The following is a 16,277-nucleotide window of genomic DNA, read 5'->3' on the forward strand; positions in this document are numbered from 1 at the left end:
TAAAGTGGCATTGTTGTATTTAACGACAGCAGTTTCTCCAAATCAGCTTTCTCTTTGGAGCGGATTATGGTTGCGGTACGGCCTTGTAGCAAGATTCCTTGGTGGAACCTGCAGTGCATGGAGCTTTGTCTGAGCCAACATGGAAGATATGCCGTAGAGAGAAGAACCCATACATGGGAGATGCTTATATATGGGCTTAACCTGCCTACCAGCTGCCTACTACCCTGTTGTGTTTGTTTGCTACTGTTTGTTTTTCCTATCCTCTTCTGTTTTTTTGACCTGGCAGTTTCCTTCTGCTCCTTTGTTCTTCTGGCTTAATCAGAACCAGAGCTGGGCTCCTGGCTCCCTGAGCCTTCATTTGCAACTGCATGGGAATTTCCCCCCTATCTTATTACACCCCACTCGCCAATCCCCCGCCCCCACCTCCGAAACATACCGAGTATGTTCATTGCAGAACCCTGCAGTCATGAGCCTTGAATCCAGCCCCCGAGTATCACCCTTAAGCAATGGCCATGACTCCATCCCTCTGGAGGCCATGAACACTTCTTCCACAGCATTTCCAGCTCCAGCTCCTACTCGGGGATCAAATCTGGAACTTTCCTCATTGAAGCGCAGGGCACTTGCCACCTGAACTAGTAGGTCGGCCCTCCTGTTCTCTCTTTATCTACTTCTGGATGTCAAGGGTGGCATTTCTAAAAGATTCTTTTGCTTCAAAATGGTGCTTTACCAGCTTGCTAGGAATTCATAAATTTACCCAGAACTGTTTTATTGGATGATATTACCATTCTGCCAAACATGGAAAATGGCTCATATAAAGTGTTTGGGAATAGAACCCTTTAGTATATAATGAACTGTCATGTCACTGTTCTGCTTTATATTCATGTACATATATACATAGGACAGTTGCTGGACAAATTGCCACTCTGGGCAAGGGTTGCTTTCAACGTCCCTCCCCCACCCTTTCCCTTATAGACTTGCATGCTCACAGACTCTGACTCACAGACTGACTCAAAAGGATGGCATAGTCCTCAACAGTTGTCTTTCTTGCCCACCCTTGCATTGGCCCTGTATACACAAGCATGCCCCCATAATCTTATACACACATGTACAATTGCATTTCACTGATATATGCACATGTATATGGCACACATATACCATGATCACTGACATACACACATGAGCACAGCCACATTATTGTCATATTCACATATCATACACTATCAACGTCTTAAGCATGCAGTCATGGTCAGGCAGCTGCTGTGCATATTTGTAGGTTTCTTTCCATGTACTTATGCAGTAAATTTAGCAGAGTAGCTCAGCAGTTAGGCCACATAGCTGCGTCAACTGAAATTCATTCATTTGCTTATGTGAAATGAATTGTTTGTCTTTTTCCAGTTTCCACTGTACAGTTGTAATCATCATTAAACTGCCAGCTTCCTTGGTATTAATTGGCACTTTTCTTGTCAGTCTCATCATTAAGGCTGGGGATTGAGCAAGTCATGGAAACTAGATTATTGTACCCTTTACCCACTAGACATGGTCTGTCTAAAGCAGTGTTTCCCAACCAGTGTGCCACAAATGAAGTGCAGGTGTGCCAGGGCTGCATTCTCTTTTTCTCTTTTATTCATGGCCTGCAGGATGACCTCCCACCAGTAGAGGGCATGGGAGAGCAGCACATATCGGCAGCTGCTCCTGCCTTTCCCTCTGCTGGCTCTCCCCTGCAACAGAAACTGCACGAGACTCTATAGGCTTGTGAGACTTATAGGACACCTGCATTTCAGATTGCAGAGGGAAGCTGGCAAAGGAGGACGAAGCAGCACTCGGTAAGCCTGCTCCCCACTTTTGCTATTCAAGGATTGGGGGTAGAGTGGGGAAAGGGACAGATGAATGTGCCACGGTGTGTGGAGGGAGAGAAGGTAAGGTGATGATGCCAGGGTTTGGGGGAGAAGGGTGGAGGGAGAGGGAAAGTGATAATGATTCAAGGGTGTGGGGAGGAAATGTGGAAGGAGAGGAAAAGTGATAATGATGCCAGGGAGTGAGTTTGAGGGAAGATGAAGCCAGGAGGTGGAGGGAATGGGAAGAGAAAGCAATGCCAGGGGTGAGGGAGATGCAATATTGATGATGATGATGTCAGTGAGGTGGAATGAGAAGAAAGATGATGATGCCAGAGGGTGAGGGAGAGGACAAGTGATGCCAGGGGGTGAAGAGAAAGGGAAGAGAAGGTGATTGGCATGGGAAGTGGAGGGAGAGGGAAAAGAAAGTGATGATGCCAGGGGATGGAGAGAGAGGGAAATTGATGATGCCAGGGGGGATGAAGAGGGGTGGAGGAAGAGGGAAGGAGAAGTGGTGAGGGAAAGGGGTAGAGGCAGAGGGAAAGAGAAGATGCCAGAGGGTGAGGAAGTTCATGATGATGTGAGGGGGTGAGGAAGAGGTAGTAGAAGAGGGAAGGTGATGATGCCAAGAGGTGGGGAAGTGATGTAGAAGGAAAGGGAAGGTGGTGATAATGATGATTCCAGGGGTGAGAAGGTGGAGGGAGAAGGAGATGTTGATTTCAGGGTGTGAGGGAGAGGGAAGTTGATGATAATACGAGGGAGGGGGAAGAGATGGTGGGAGAGGGAAGGTGATGACGATAATTCCAGTGGTGTGAGGGATAAGGAAGGGAAGAAGATGCCAGGGGAGAGGCATGATTATGATGTTGGGGGAAGAGGGAAGGGAGAAGGTGATGATGCCAAGGGGCAGAGGGAGAGGGAAGATAAGAGAAAGTGATGATGGGGAAGTGGGTGGTGGTGTGCCATAACAAAATGACCCTGTGCCAGGTGAGACATGAAACAAAAAAGGTTGGGAACCACTGATCTAAAGCAAGCTTGAGGCTCATTGGCAGGGCAGCATAGGGCAGCTAACATGGACATTGCCTATACAGTTACTGTTCCATGGCTAGATGGAAGACAATCATCACTGTTAAATTTGGTGACTGGTAAGACCAATTTGACAGCTAGGTTCCAGAGGCAAAATAAGATCAATAAACTTACCCAAGGTTCTACAGAAGGTTGAGTCTTGAATATGTGTCACAGAATATCTTAATCACAGGGCCAGTGCTTTACCCAATAGGCCACTCCCTTCTTTCAATAAGCAGCACATTTGACAGCTTCAGAAACTGATATGAAACCATCTCTGGCATGGATAGCTTGGCTCTTTGGAATCAGTACTCTGGAGCCAAGTTGCTTATCTTGTATAGCACTGTTCATACTGACAGTCTCTATAAATATTACCTTTATTATTACAGTTAAGTACAGGCTTATGTGCGTACACACAACACACTTGGCCCTCTATTACTTCCACACACACTTACATTGACATATTCGTGCTCTAAGAGAGTTAAAACCTTCATTTACCCTGCCAGCAGCCATTAGCAGGAGCAAAAAGCCTCCTCTGCTGTGTTGCCACTTTTTGTAGCGAAAGCCTGTCCGATTTTTCATGGGAACCATCTACCTGTTAATAACAAAATCTATCTTTCAGGGCTGTAGAAAAAAACCCGTAACTTTAAATTATTGAAATCATTTCTGCAGCGTTCTATGAAGTTGCGCCATTAAATTCATGATACAGACTTTTAGTGTTTGACATCTTTATAGTGACAAATACTAAAGGAGTTGAACCAGGCAGTTTTAGTGCCTGTGTGCAGGAGGAAGGGGCACTGGTGATGCCAGGCTCAGCTACCTACAAGGATGAACCTCCCCATCTTGTCCTGCCCAAAGCCCTTGTTGGAAGGATGGTTGATAAATATGTTAAATAAATAAATAAATAAATAAATAAAATATCACTACCACCGCTATCCATTAAACTACATCCAGAACTGAAACCTGCACAGCCAAGCATTCTGACCTCTGTTTCCAGAATTTCAGCCATTGACCAAAACATATGTGATCAGAGCTGACAAACCAAACCCCTGCACGTGTTCCTGTGTCTGTGCTCTGGATGCCTGAGGATGGGGCTCTGTTCCCTTGTTCTTGTGTCTGTGCTCTGGATATTTTTTATATGAAGTTTCTGCTCTCTGGATGCAATGTTAATGTTTCCTGCCTTGGAGATTTATTTGTCACTTTGAAACTCGGGACCCAATGTTATCTTGACACCAAATGTCTCTGAAAGCTGTAATCCTGCTCCTCTGTACTAATTACTCCCTTATCATCCTTAAAGACGGCATCTTTACCAAGGTAATTAAAGGGGGATTGATGAAGCTCTTTCTATAATTAAACACTGGCATGGATGGATGATAGTATGGAGGGAAGGAACTGGACGAAAGGATGGAGAACAGGAAGCGCTGACTGAGGTGTTCTTTTGATTTAATCATGTCTGGGAACATAGTAGCAGCTGTCTTTTTAAGTGATTAAAGGAGGATTGTAAAGCACAGCGCTTATGCATGTTCTGTGCTAGTGCTGTGCCTTGTTGAATTAGAATCTACAGAGAGTTGAAGATGCAGGTTGGATATATCATAACTGCATAACAGAGCTTTACGATTGCAAGCCAGCGCTCTCCGTTTAACCTTCCACCAGCAGGAGTTGCTGAGCATTTTTCCACTAGCTGTGAAGAGGACTTCCATTGTAATGACCTCTTGCTGTTTCATGGCAAGTCCCATATGTCATTGCCATGTGATGGATTTGATGTTACCTCTAACTCCTGCTTTGCACTTTTCCTGTAAGAAAATGCGTCTCTCTTCCTCCTCCTGTGACTCACAATATCTCTATTGATTTTGCTTTTGCTCTCTGGCCCCATTTGATCCTTTGATCTCATGTGACTTTCAAGTATTGCCTACTGTTACTTTCTCTTAGTTGGTGATTGGTATCTCTACAATAGCTCAAAGCTCTACAGAACTGTGACCAAAGACATGATAGTATGAGTTGTCAGTGTTATGTGCTGCCAGGCAGGAGATTGTTGGGTAATGGTCAGGGACACTGTGAAATTGGCCGTGTTTGTGCCTTACTGGAGCTCGAGTATCCAGATGCTGGTCTCCAGGGCTGGAGCCAGAGTTGAAGAAAGCTAGAAGATCAAAGCCAGAAGGTTGTCTGAAGTCCAAGAAGAAACAGGGGAAACACAAGCAGAAACAAGCAGGAACACTGGCTCAGGATCCAGGTAACCCAAGAACTGGGAACAGAGCTGCAGGAAATTCATGCAAAGAACAGTGGTACAGGAGCAGGGTCAATGAGCATACCTGAGAATTTGTGTTTGTCGACGATTAATGGAGGAGGTGGGGCTGCACACAAACTTCCTCATCTTCTTCTCATATAGACACACATGCTTGCACATACTTTGCCACATTCACACATGCTTACACATGCTATCTCATGCTTGCTCACACACCCTCCCACTCTCCCTTTCACACACATGCTAATTCACAGTTTCACACACATGCTCAAACATACACCCTCACTCTCATACACGTGTGCACACACACACACGTGCACACACATATACACACACACACTATCATGAACTCACACATTCTCACTTCTCTCCTTCTTGCTTCTTCCCCCTCCCCACCCGAACTCAGAAGCAGCAGCAGCTGACACGACTCCTCCTATTTCTAACAGCTATGCTGGCCGACACTGCTCCTGCTTCGTCTTCCAGCCATGTGGGCCAATGTGATATAACTTCCTCTTCTGGGCCCACATGAACCACTTCCACTGCAGCACCTGGAGTTTTCCAATGTTGGCCTGGAGATCCAGCAATTAATTTAGAATTCCAGTTTCTAGGTCAAACCTAAAGAGTTCCCATTGATGCAGATAAACTGAGGTTCCAGAGGAGATATCCCAGGATTCTCTTATTCCAGCAAGGTTTGGCCTCTACTGCTCTCCTTATACCATGCAACGCAAGGCTCCAAATGAGGGGAAATGAGAGAGGATCATAGTTCCCATTGTTAAGGAGGGTGAAGACAAAGCCTCTGTTCCAGCAATAATTAAAGTGGCTGAGCTTCATCAGTGTTTTGGAGCCACAAAAAGATCTGCATTGAAGAACCTCTTTGTTGTGTGGAGCTGGGGAGTAGACCAGAGGAGAGGAGATTCCCCAGCACACCTCTCACCTCTGCATATCCAGAGCCATCTTGCCTTGGTATTTCCTTAAAGCTATCCGCAAGCAGCGTGGGGTTGCACACAGAATTGGAAGGCAGGCGGAAAGCCTGAGAGAGACAGAGGGATAGAAAAGAGCAATGATGACACACTGGGAAAGACACATAGGAAGGGATAAAGAAGCCAGAGACCAATCAATGGAAGGACAGAAAGAAGAGCAGGGATATATGGATGAGAAAGGAAAGAGAAGAGCAGGGCCACAAAAAGAAGAGAGAGATATAGAAAGGGGCTGGGAGAGTTCAGACTGAGGAGGAATGGAGGGTAACCTTCTTGTTAAAAATAAGTGTTCCTCTTCTTTCTAGGCTCACCAAGGTTTTCCTGAACTGTCTGGAATTAAGGGCCAGTATCACAAGAAGAAGGCATTAAATGCTGAGAAATTTGGACTTATGGATTGGGAGGTGTGTGTGTGTGGGGGGGGGGGGGGGCTGGTTGGTTGTGCTGTGTGAATGGGGGTTGGCACCTCTATAGTAAACTCCTTTCCTACTCATTACCATGATCGGGATGGCACTGGCTACGGTACAGAGTCTTTGCCATGGTGTAACATTAAGATATTAACAGATAGGTAAAGGTAATTATTTCCCCTTAGTCTAGGAAAAGTTAGGGTCCCTTCTGTGCTTCCAAATAAAGTATTCCCTTGGGTTTCTAACTTGAGCTGGAGTTGTATGAAAGACGTTTTGCTCTGTCTGGATAAAAAGCCAAGCTAGAAGTGGCTTTGGGAGAGCTGCAGTCTGCTTTCTTAACATTAGGGGATCATTGCAGTTCTGGCCCTGTAACTGGGAATAAACCAGAACATACCTGGGCTCATGCTGGGTGGCTTTTCTTCATTTGGGTCTGGGCTTTCCCTCCTCATGGCATTAGCTTTCTTAATCATGCAGTTACCCACAATTGTTGGCTGCCTGATGTTTTTGTCTCACCTGCTTTGCATTTTGCTGGATTCTCCAGTACCTTAAGAGCGATGTTGCATGTCTTGAGTTTCCAGTATGTTTAACAGATCTCCGGCAAGGCTCCAGAAAAAATCACCAGCAGAGTTTGGTAAAAGCCTCTGGAAGGCATGTGGACACTGCTGACAGGCGCTTTGTCAAATGATGGTGACAAAGACTGGAATAGTATTGGATAGCAAGGAGTAAGGAGGGAAAGGCTGTATAGGGAAAAATTATAAGCCATCCGCCCCAGAATGGATAATGTGAACCAGCGTCACACATTCTTTCTGCTCTAACTTGGTTGATTTCTCTCCCGTTTACTGATTCTGATCTCTCTCTCGTTAGTCCCTTTATCTCACAGAAACACAGATTGAGAAATAAATGATAATTAGATGCCAGCAAGATAAACCAGATTGCTTCGGGGATTAAACTATCTCCATTACCTTGGCTCTTTCCTCCCCCCCCTGCCCGGAGGAAGGGCAGACAAGAACTCGGTACAAGAGCGGCCGAGTGGGGTGATGAATTATTGAAAGGAGCTGTCGGTTTCTTTTAGCAGTCTGGTGATTGAATGGAAATGCAGGCCTCAGAAGGTTACCATCCCTGACTTAGCACGCCAACGTGTATGCATAGCGAAAGCTACTGTGTCCTTGTTCCAGCAGCTCCTGGGAGACAGAAAGGGGATGACATTGGCAAGTGGTGAAAGTACTTAGCCATCACTGCCTGTCAGTCACTGCATGACGCCTGTCTCGGTACTGCAGAGGCCCTAGGAAGACGCAACGTCGCCTTGCAAAGGGGGAAGAAGGGATGAACATGTGAACAGATGAGGGAGGGGGGGGGGGTTGATTATAGTGCAGTAGCTGTTTATCTAGCAGTACTCAGAATAGGGTACAAGGAGGTGACTTGATCAACAGAACAGCCCGAGGGGACATGGAGATTTTACAGCCTAGTCTGGAAGCAGTCACTGTCTTTATCAAACGTTAGAGGACTGCAGGGAAACATCCAGAGGGACACCTTCTTCCCCAGTGTCTATACCCTGCTTTTCCTCCTATACTCTCCAAATTCCACCCCCACCCCCCCCATACCCTACCTTCTTGTGCTACTCAGAATCCTTTCCTCTGCTCCCCTCTCCCCTCTTCTCCATGTCCTCCCAGGTACACTGTAAAAATGAAGAAACCATTCTTACTTATTTAGCAAATTTGCAGCACTAGGCTCCTAACTTCTGGAGCCTGTAAAGTGGATAGTTAATATGGGGCAGAGCTAGGGCAGGGGAAAAAGTTAGGAGCTTAGCACAGATTTTCAGAACTAGGCACCTGATTTAAGAGTTTAAATCTAGGCAAATAAACAGTGACCTCAATTTTGCAGCCTAAATTTTAGGCTGTTAAATTTATGGGAATTCTCAGCTGAAAACTTAGGCTCATAAGTTTGGCTGAAAATAGATGCCTAACTGAGGAACCTAAGAGGGACACTTATCAAGCTGTGATATTTTACTACGGCAGGGGTGAAATATTGTAGGTGCATTCCCGCAAAACTTTGCTCTTCCCTGAGAAAATCTCGTGGCAGTTTCACAGTGGTATTTCCTATTGTGGAAAAACAATATTGCTGTAGAATATTAAAAAAAAGCCCGATAGTGGCCCATCGTGTTAAACTGCCTCAAGGCCCCAAAACAACCCCCTCCTAAAGTGAAAATCTTAATCTTGAAAGACCCCCACCACCTCCAGATGCAGCCCACCAGGCTGAAAATGTTAAAAAAAATATAAAAAAATCATCATGCTGTGATGCCACACCAAGCCGCCTTTCCATAATTATTATCTTTCGCATATCTCTAACCCCCCTTCCCCAGTTCTTCCCCTCTCCCCAGAGGCCTCCAACCTATCACGTGCTGGGGCAAAGGTCAGTTGGCCCTATCTTGGGAAGTGATGTCAACCAACCTGGGGTCTAGGGGTGCGCTGCGTTGCCACTAGACCCAAGGGATGTCTTCTCAAGGTATGGTGGGGGTGAGCACTAGACTACCAGGATAAGCCTTTGCTTGTCTGGATAAGTGGTGCTGAATATCGATCTGAAGGAAATGCTAATATTTGTCTCTTTTCATATTCTTCAGAAGCTCTCTCAGCATTAGCTTTATTACAGAATGATGCAGTTTGTTGCTCTAACACTCCCAATGTAATTCCTCTGGTTCTGCATGAGCTCTCTGAACAGAACTGTTCTAGTAAGCACAGTATATAGGGACACACACACCTCTTGCAAAGCAAATGCAGAAACTATTATGGAATTGCCTGTAATTGCCACCCTGATTGTAAAGCAATTGCTATTACTTTCCAACTACTGTTGGTTTATAGCGAGTAAGGTAGCTGTCAGTGCAAATGCAAAAACATTCTCATGTTGATATTACCAGCAGCTGTTCCAGGTGAGGTCTGCTAATCAATAAGTGATACAAATGCTGAAATGGGTATTTAAATATCCCTGGTTTTTTTTTGCTCTAGGCCCTGATGAAAACCCTACCCAGGGGGTTGAAACTTCAACTAACAGCAGCATAGAACATTGGTTCTCAACCCATTTCTGAAGGCAGGCTTAACAGGTTTTCAGGCTCTCCATAATGAAAATGAGACTGGAGACCTAGTATATGCAACCTATCTCATGCATATTCATTCTTAATATCCTAAATCAGTGGTTCTCATTCCAGTCCTCGGGACATACCCAGCCAGTCCAGTTTTCAAGATATCCACAATGAATATGGATGAGACAGATTTGCATGCACTGCCTTCATTGTATGTAAATCTGTCTAATGCATATTTATGAAAACCAGACTTGCTGAGTGTGCCCTGAGGACTGGGTTGAAAACCACTGTCTTTAAAACTGGAACTGTTATGTGTGCCTCCAGGACAGGATTAGATGGCCACACGAGGGTATCTCATCTGCACGTTCTCCTTTCCTACTGCAATAACTGCTTGATTCCTAGATTTCCCCTCACTTCTCCACCAAGGATCCTCTGTGCTTGTAGTTTTCTCCTGAATTTTCCATGGCCACACTGTTAGTGAACACATCTGTTTCTTTTGCAGATGTTACTTTGCCCATCACAACCTTAATATTTGGTTACATTAAGGCAGCTGAGGTTTTCTTAATGGCATTCCATGAGTGCCAGAAGTTTCTTTAAAAATTGCTCCCTTCAGGTACCACAGCAAGGACCGTGGCACCAGGAGATTCACAGAATCTCCCTCCCTCCTCTCACCCCTCTTGGATGGCAGATGCAGGAAAGAGCCGTCACTTGCTTTGCTTTCCATCGTGTTTGTTTGAGGTGTCTGAATGCTGTGTTGGGTGCGGTATAATTACATGTTGTACACGTGTCTGTCACTTAACGTGACACTACCTGCACTTATGTGAAATTGTATTTATCTTCTTCACACATACAGAGAAGCCTGCTGATGGAGGGATGCTCTTGGGCACAGCCCTGGAATTTAGTATTCTATGTGCATTATACTAATTATAGATTCAATTACTGGGTTACTGTGGTAGAGAATATTCTGATCTCCATATGGAAAAGGGCTACAATTTTCACTTGCAAATTGATCATAATAATAGTATGGAGGGAGAGGAAAGGGAAAGCCGAACGGGAGATGTGGCTGGGCAGATGGTCTTTATCTGCCATCATGTTCTATGTTTCTATAACTTACACAGTAGCTTTCATCTGAATACGGGACAAATGTTCTTTACAATCGTAGCACTTAAGGACTTTACATGCAACTAATTCTAAGGCGATGGTTTGGTGCTTGCCTGAATGATAGTTTCCGAAGGGGATGGGAATGAAGAAACAGTATATAATTACCCACGAATAGTCAAGTAAATTGAGGCACTGATAAAGTGGTTTGCTCACAGTCACACTGAGATTGTAGCGGAGCAGGAATGCACACTTCTGGAGAAGGAGGGGGCACTGGGTGTTATGTTAAATAAGGGACCTTGTATGTTTAATCTTCCCAGGAAGGTAGAGAAGAAAGGAAGAAGGAAGCAAAACTGATACTCAAAAGATTTGTCCAGCTAACTTCAGGGCTAAAATTCTCCCTCTTCCCAACTCCTTTCTCGGCAGGTAAATGATGTCTGGAAAAATTATTACCACAGCTTTTACCCTCATAAAAAAAGGTAGATCTGGAGGGTATTCCTGGGGTGCAGCAGAATTCTGTTAGTGATTGCTGATAGTCTCATCATGGTGACGGTCTTCCCGAAGTTCGCCAAATAAGTTTACTCAGACAAGTGCCACTGAATATCCAGGTAAAGTTATTCGGATAAAATTATCCGGGTAACTTTACCACTCACTAGGCTTTTGAATATGGACCTGCAAGCGGTCATGCTTCTACCCTAGCAGATGGGATGCATTTTTGCTGTATAGACAGGAATAACTAGGGCGAATGGATGAGCCAGTGGGTCTTTTTGTACTGTCACCTACTATGTTACTGTGTTCCAGGAATTCTTCTAAAAGTATTATGATGTCATTCTTTAGGTCTACTCTAGACCAGCATTTCCCAGTCTAGACCTGAAATCTTATCTAACAGGTCTGTATATAATGCTGTCCACAATGAATATAAATGAGGTGCATTTACATACGCTGGAGGTCATAGACAGTAAGCTGGCAAGTAGACAAGTTATTCAGCTAAACTTGTTCCAGATATTCAGCAGGATAAACATCTGGCTACTTGTTTAAATATAACCAGGTAGGTTTTGAGTTACCCGGTCATGTGTAGTCGGATAACTTACTACTTAACCAAATATCTTCAGAAGATATCCGATTGTGGCACTGTTTAGAAAAAAAAAAAGTTCAAAAAGGGCCTGTGGCTTAATCCTCTCTTTCCCTCACTAAAATTCTTAAATGGTTTCATTGGGCCTTGCATCCTATACCCTCAAAAGCCCCATCAATGTGCCTAATATGTCTTGGTACTGGCAGTAGAGAGGCTCCCCTTCCCTGGTTCTTATCAAATATAAAAATTGGACTGCCCCCCCCCCCCTCAGGTGACCCACCCACTCGCAATCCCTATGTGTTGCACCACTCCCCCAGACCCCCTCCCCTCCGATACTTCATTATCCCCTTCCCTGCTCCCGACACTTCCAGCACTGCTCTGCCACAGGTTTATTTAAAATCATTTAGATGGATAACTCACAAGTTATCCTTCTAAATGGCAAGATTTTGACTATCCAAGGAGGTCCTGTGGGGGGGGGGGGGGGGAGGGCTATGCAGCCCATAGGGACTGTGGGTCCTCTGGTGGGGGGCAGCCCGATTTTTATATCTGATAAGAACAAGAGAAATGGGGGCCCCTACTCTTCGAGCCTTGGGACTGCTTTTACAAATTGGGGGTGGGAGGGGGGTGGAGGATGCACGGCCCAATAGGGCCATAAATGAATTTTAGTGGGGAGAGGAGGGGATCGGGCCAGAGGCTATTTAACTTTTTTTTTTTTTAAACAATGTCACTAAACCAAATATCATTTAAAATTATCCAGTTAAGTGATAAGTTATCCAATCACACAAGGCTGGATAACTTTAGGCCTGCTCTGAATTAAGCCTAAAGTTAGCAGGCTAACTTATAGGGTCATTCATCAAAATGCATTATGGCATTAACACCAGTGTACTTGGACCGGTGCTTTTCAATATATATATAAATGATCTGGAAAGGAATTTGACGAGTGAAGTTATCAAATTTGCGGATGATACAAAATTATTCAGAGTAGTTAAATCACAAGCGGATTGTGATACATTACAGGAGGACCTTGCAAGACTGGAAGATTGGGCATCCAAATGGCAGATGAAATTTAATGTGGACAAGTGCAAGGTATTGCATATAGGGAAAAATAACCCTTGCTGTAGTTACACGATGTTAGGTTCCATATTAGGGGCTACCACCCAGGAAAAAGATCAAGGCATCATAGTGAATAATACTTTAAAATCATCAGCTCAGTGTGCTGCAGCAGTCAAAGCAAACAGAATGTTAGGAATTATTAGGAAGGGAATGGTTAATAAAATGGAAAATATCATAATGCTTCTATATCGCTCTATGGTGAGACCACACCTTGAATACTGTGTACAATTCTGGTCGCCACATCTCAAAAAAGATATAGTTGCGATGGAGAAGGGCAACCAAAATGATAAAGGGGATGGAACAGCTCCCCTATGAGGAAAGGCTGAAGAGGTTAGGGCTGTTCAGCTTGGAGAAGAGATGGCTGAGGGAGGATATGATAGAGGTCTTTAAGATCATGAGAAGTCTTGAACGAGTAGATGTGAATCGGTTATTTACTTTTTCGAATAATAGAAGAACTAGGGGGCATTCCATGAAGTTAGCATGTAGCACATTTAAGACTAATCGGAGAAAATTCTTTTTCACTCAAAGCACAATAAAGCTCTGGAATATGTTGCCAGAGGATGTGGTTAGTGTAGCTGGGTTCAAAAAAGATTTGGATAAGTTCTTGGAGGATAAGTCCATTAACGGCTATTAATCAAGTTTACTTAGGGAATAGCCACTGCTATTAATTGCATCCGCAGCATGGGATCTTCTTAGTGTTTGGGTAATTGCCAGGTTCTCGTGGCCTGGTTTGGCCACTGTTGGAAACAGGATGCAGGGCTTGATGGACCCTTGGTCTGACCCAGCATGGCAATTTCTTATGTTCTTATGTTCTTAACACAATAATGTACAGTGTGAATGCACATTTTTTGAAGGTACAGGATCAGTGAAGAGTTTGGGTGGGATTTGGTTAAATGAGGGGCAATATCACACCTTATGCTATTGCAGTTTTAACACCGGAAGTAACTACACCTTTTTTCCTGGCATTAGGCTGTGCGATATGGCCATAATACAATTTTGTGATAAAATGCATTTTAGCCATTTCTGGAGAGGAAGAGAGACTCTGTGAAGGGCCTCACTGTGTACAGTGATTTTTTTTTTTTTTTTTAATCTCTATAGGAGGGCCATCTAATAGGTCGAGGTGAGGTGTTGGTGGTGGTGGTTTATGGTTTACGGGCCAGTTTTGCATGTAGAGTGAGATGTACGAACAGCAGAGTGCACCTTGGTGAAGATTTGACATCATTTGGCGTGTGGTAAGTCTCACAAAGATGAAATTTTTTACTATGTTATCTCAGCCTAGCTTGATGGTACCCTATTATAGAGTCCATCAACTAGGGTTAGAGAACATAGTACAAAATGTCATCTTTGTGAGACTTTCCTCACTCCAAATGACGTCAAATCTTCATCAAGGTATACTGTGCTGTTCGTACATCTAACTCTACATGCGAAACTGGCCCCTAAACTCTAAACTACCATCAACAGCTCACCTCGACCTATTAGTTGGCCCTCCTATAGAGATATAAATACTTCACTACTATAAGGGCCTTGTAGGTAGTCTCTCTGTTTCTGTTTCTCTCTCTCTCTCTCTCTCAAATAGGGATTATTGCAGGGTACACCCCACCCCTTTTGTTATGTCTCAGAATGCCTCTTTTTTAATCCAGCTAGATTTTATTTAAAATCTACCAATATCCAAAACGTTATCCATCCAAATGGCTTTGAATATTGACCTTGCTTTGACTCCAATGTGTGCAGATATCTTGTGCATATTTGCCTTGCCCTTGGCTCAAATTTATTACATCAGTAGAGCTAATGCTTAGTTGTACAGACTGATAATGTGAGTTTTAAACATTGACAGAATGACTAAGATTGTAGCAAACAGCAGTAGGTATCCAAGATCCTGTTCTCAAGCCAGTCCATTACTTAGATGCACATTAATGTATCAGCTAACACGACTCAACTATTACTTTATTTTCCTGAAGGAATTTGTCCACCAGCCTACTGTTCACTTGTATATTTTCTCTCTGGCATTTTGTACTTCTGTAGTAGAGAGCAACATTGTATTGCTGTTCCCTTCACTTTAGAGTACCCAGGACACTCATCTGTCACACAGTGCTTTGTGTTGTGGACAGGTTATAATTATTTACATGATGAAGACAATCTACTATGGGAGATAATGTGGGCATGGAGGTAGAGCTCAGAATTTTGAATAAGAAGCAAGTCAGAGCTTCTATCTGCTGTTGACTCTCCTTTTGACCTTGGACAAATTACTTTATCCTCCCTGCTGCAGTATGCCCATCTGTAGTTGGTCGGTCGTAATAATATAACTATTGATAACATTCTTTATTCTAGCCCTTGGAAGTTTGTATGCCCTTTAGAACTTTGGTTCATGCTGTCCAGCACAGATGTGGCTATGTATCTGTGTATAGCAAATCAAATGTTTCTTAGGCTGATTTTCAAAGGGCTTATAGAAACATAAAAGTGATGGCAGAAGAAGACCATATGACCCATCCAGTCTGCCCAGCAAGCTTTCACAGTTATTTTTCTCATACTTAATTGTTACTCTGACCGCTGAGGTCAGGGCCCTTATTGGTAACTTTTTGGTTCTAATTTTCATTCCACCCCTGCCATTGATGTAGAGAGCAGTGCTGGAGTTGCATAAAAGTGAAGTATCAAGCCTAATTGGTTAGGAGTAGTAACCGCCGCCATAAGCAAGCTACTCCCACGCTTATTTGTTTACCCAGCCTGTGCAATTTAGTCCTTGTTGGTTGTCTTAATATAAATCCTCTTTTCTTCATTTCCCCCTGTGTTGAAGCAGTGAGCTGCGCTGTATATGTATTCAAAGTGAAGTATTGGTTCGGGGTAGTAACTGCCACAACAAGCAAGCTACTCCCACGCTTATTTGTTTTCCCAGACTATGCAATTCAATCCTAGTTAGTAGTTGTCTGAATGTAAATCCTCTTATCTTCATTCCCCTCTGCCATTGAAGCAACAGCTTAGGAACTTCATTTTGGGATCATGTGCCAAAATGGACTCATTTAAAAATCAACTAGGGCTGATTCCTAAATTTAAGTGCCTACTTTCACTTGGAGCCTAAATTTAGGGCCGTGAAATGTGAATGGCTTCTGGGGTGGATTTAGGATGGAAAAAAGGTTTAGGTGCTTAGCCCTGATTTTCAGCATTAGGCACCCAATTTAGGGTCCTAAATCAAGGCAAATATATTGCAGCCCTAAATTTAGGACTCTGTTTTAGGGTTCTTATCTTAGGTGAAGTTTCAGCTGAAAACGTAGGCCCCTATGTTTCACTGAAAATAGGTGCCTAAACTTCGGTGCTTGGTTTTTGTTTTTTTTTTGGGAATATTGGCCTCTTTGTTCATTAGTATCCCATCTGGATAAAATGAGCTCTTAAATGCAAATTTATCTAAAATT

The sequence above is a fragment of the Rhinatrema bivittatum genome, chromosome 8, assembly GCF_901001135.1.
Source record: "Rhinatrema bivittatum chromosome 8, aRhiBiv1.1, whole genome shotgun sequence".
Lineage (NCBI taxonomy): Eukaryota > Metazoa > Chordata > Amphibia > Gymnophiona > Rhinatrematidae > Rhinatrema > Rhinatrema bivittatum.